This window comes from Ixodes scapularis, unplaced genomic scaffold (genome assembly GCF_016920785.2).
Source record: "Ixodes scapularis isolate PalLabHiFi unplaced genomic scaffold, ASM1692078v2 PGA_scaffold13__105_contigs__length_92229423, whole genome shotgun sequence".
Lineage (NCBI taxonomy): Eukaryota > Metazoa > Arthropoda > Arachnida > Ixodida > Ixodidae > Ixodes > Ixodes scapularis.
Window position 1 is genome coordinate 16,244,839 of NW_024609839.1, and position 3,823 is coordinate 16,248,661.

Here is a 3,823-nt window from a genome sequence, read left to right on the forward strand (position 1 = left end):
AATTCCACGAAGGCTAGAGACAGTCGATATTAGGCCTTCCCTGTTGCCAAAAGCAAGTCCAAAGTTGTCGCCCTTGTTGTACCTAATCTTGTAGGGAAGGATACATGCTGGTGCAACTCAAGACTTGAAACAAAGTTAACTAACGTTTTATATGCCTTAGCGGTATTCAATGTTACGGGTTGACCACCTGCCCACTCTACATCTGGGAAGTTGAAATCGCCTCCAAGTACCAGATTAGGTGTGTCTATGCTTGACGAAACATCAAATGGAGAAAACATTGCGCGTTCATCAGGGCCAGGAGGTCTATAGAAAGAACCGACAGTAATAAATTCTCCATTTTCTGACGCAATCTTGCACCAAACAAATTCACATTTGATACCATTCACTCTGATATCAAAACTTTGAAGGGATTCATGAACTAACACAAAAACTCCTCCACCATGCACATTTCGGTCTCGGCGGTACGCAACACAACCAAAAGGAAAAACTTCAGTATCACGAATGGCGTCATCCAACCAGGACTCTGTACCAATGACAACACTGGGTTTTGCCAAAGCGGTAAGCGGTAAATAAATAAATAAAACTTTTCCACTTTATTTTTGATACTACGACAATTTATAATCATAACAGCAAGTTCGCGCGTGGTTCTTATCTTATGCCAAGCTTGATACGGTAGCTGCTAGGCTTTTTTTTTTTTTTTTTGCTTTTACACATCCTTTGGCGCTATCATAAAAGTAGTCTACCCCTTCAATACTGAGCTTATTGAAACGTAGCTTATGTGGCATTCCCTGTGATTTTGCATTGTCCAACAGCTGTTTGCGTTCAAACATAATCTTTTCCGAAAAATCTTCGCCGACTGAAAAGCCACTGTTTTTTTAGTTTTGATCCTTGGGATAGAACGTGCGGCTTGACTTTGAAGGATAGAAAATGAACAATAATTAGTCTTGGCTTTTCTGAATTTGAGCAGCCTAGACTGTGAGCACGTTCGATGTCGTTCCCTGTCACGGTCACCTCTAGATTGTTTTGACAGAACTCAATTACTTTTAATTCAGAACGGGACAACGTTTCGTTAAGTTCGTCATTGATTCCGTAAAATAATAAATTGTTTCTTCTTGATCTGTTTTCTGAGTCATCCTGTCTAGAGGAGACCGCAGCAACTTGCGCTGGTAGACTGGCTGAGAGGGCACCGATTTCCTGCATTTCATCTTTGAAGCTATTTAACAGAGCTATTTCCGCTTCCATCGCAGTGAATTTCTTACTCAGGGCTTCGATTTGTTTGTCAAGTCGAACCTGATTCCGGTTCATTTCTGCCACATCGTTTATTAAAGTTTCCTGTCCATTATCCAGTTTTGGTAGTAGGTCAACTGCTTTCAGCAATGTCTGGATTTGGGCGTTCGTAAGGGGCTTGGGGTTAAGTTCAGCATCGCCGGAGAGAATCAATGTCAATTCTACAAGTGTAGCACAAGGATTTTACAGAAAATTGCGACACCAGGAACACAGTTTTACAAGGACACTGGGGAACGATGCCGGCTCGAGTTTCGAGGAATAACGAGCAACTTCTAAATAAACAGGACAAACCTCCAGCAGAAGGAAGCGTAAGCGTGTTGCGTTGCCCATGCCGGCACCGCACCCCGTGCGAGAAGTAAGAGGTTGCTCCTTTTGTAGACTGATCGCACAAGATAACCTTCCAGTCCGTTGCCAGAAGAGCGTTGCGCCAGGCAAGAAGTCCGCTGATCTTGTCCGTGACGAGGGGAATTGGCTGCGTTCCTCAAAACCACGTTGATCGGAAGTCAGGGGATGAGGCATCTATTCGACGGCCCATGCCGCAGCGAAGATCTGCAGCAGAAGGAAGCGTAAACGTGCTGCGTTGTCCATGCCGGTACCGAACCGTTTAGTTTCTCCAGTTATTATCGCCTCATCACTTGTCATTCGTGACAATGTGATTAATCGTGTGTCACGTGGTCACGTTAAGTCATAGTGTTAAGACATGCTGGAAGTAATGTCACGTCACTTTAGCCCCATGACCTCATGTTATGTAGTCCCGAAACTCACTGCGTCAAGCCGATTTAAATTTAGAACATTACTATATTCATTAGCGTGGTTGATACCGTCACGTCATATTCCATCGCGACTTTGCACCGTGAGTAAGGTGATGCCGTGACTTACTCGATGCTCATGAGCCCGAGTCGAGTGCTTGGGTTCATGACGATCAGCATCGCCAAACATTCGGGTAATGGCTCGTGCTCGGTCAAAGATGAGAATAGACGAACTACAACAATGTCTGAAGCCCAGGCATGCTCCATGCTTTGCCGACCCCAGCACATGACTATGATGAACACTGAGGCTATATAATTGGCGTCAAATGTACCACGTGGCCACTTTTTATAATTTTGAGTTCAGTAAGGGAAAGCTGTCTCTTTCCTTTTTTTTGTGTCTGTCATTGCACTGAGAGGAAACCTAGTGGATGTATATGCTAGTTGCGTCAGGCACTAGCTCATAGCGGTATTTAGAGAAACTAGAAAACTTTTTGTACAATCCACTTTACACGTACACATCAATGAGGTACCCGAGCACGTTGTCGTTTTTGTTCAACTGTCTCAGAAAGTTGTCCCCGAAAATACAAGCATCGGAAGGTTTCTATGTGACATCAATTTGATGCTACATAGAGCTCCAAGTGTGTACTGGAGGGATACCTGAAAAGAAAGATCCTAAATAACCTCAGATGGACAGCTGAACATTGGCAGCCGTTCCAAGTCTCACAGGTAGTGTCCTTCTCAAGCTCTTGTACAAGCATTGACTATCTCTGTATTCTGTTTAAACTTAACAGTTTTAGGGTGCGAAGCAAAATTTATGAAGGATTACTGGTAACAAGTGACGCAAATATAATTGTCGCCTTTGGCACTAAGTGTGGCCCCTGAAACTAATTTTTTTCCAAAAGCACTCTTGACAAAAAAGCGCGTTTTTTTGTAGTGCCAGACGCTCGCGCCGTTCCTCACGACGATTCACCAACCAAGAATAATTTATGTCCTTCAAATACATGACTTGCACTGAGCGCGAACCTCCTGCAGCGTGCATTTTGCACCACCGGATTTCATTTTCTCAGTAAGAAAAAATCGCAGTGTCCACCAGTATAGTTTGCGATGACGTCACGGGCGAACCATATTGAGGGGTAACTCTGGCCAAAATTTCAACCAAAACGAATTACTGATATCGATTTACCGGGATTAAATACGAACTTTGCCAAGATATTATACCCATGAGAAATCACAATCACCTCTAAAACTGATATCGAAAATGCTACCACCAGATACTCGGTGGACACACAGCGGGTTGACGGCTTGTCAAGGAACCTTGTGGCCCGATGTCATGTTTGCACTCAAGGAGGTTACTTTTCGTGCTGCCCCTTCTTTCGCCGTGATTTTCTGCTGGGTTTTCAGCCGTCCCAGCGAAATAATTCTGCTTGCTTTCTTGTGTTTCAGAATCCGTCGTTTGTAGGTGGTCCGCAGTGATCGCGCACTAATATTATTGGCTCCGAGCGCGTCCTGATGCCCAAGGTGGCTTTCAATGGTGGCCATAGTTTGTTCCGCTCGTGCTCAGTGCGAGCTTAAGATTTGCTTCCTCAACGCTTCCGCAACGTGCATAGCACAGCACAAAGGTTTAAATTTTCTCAGAAGGTAAGGGCGGGTTTGTTTTGAATCTGCGCTGTAATTACCGTGGTCTATTATGACGCCGAGTGAATATATCTTATTCATGGCGTCGAACTCACTTCTTGGCAGGCAGCGTGTATTAATAGTTACTACAGATGTTTTATACTGCCGCGCCC

General features: G+C 44.3%; 1 pseudogene; it reads right to left on the minus strand.

The window, feature by feature from the left end:
- Positions 1–653: 653 nt before the first annotated feature.
- Positions 654–1,875, minus strand: LOC120842204 (annotated as a pseudogene).
- Positions 1,876–3,823: the final 1,948 nt, after the last annotated feature.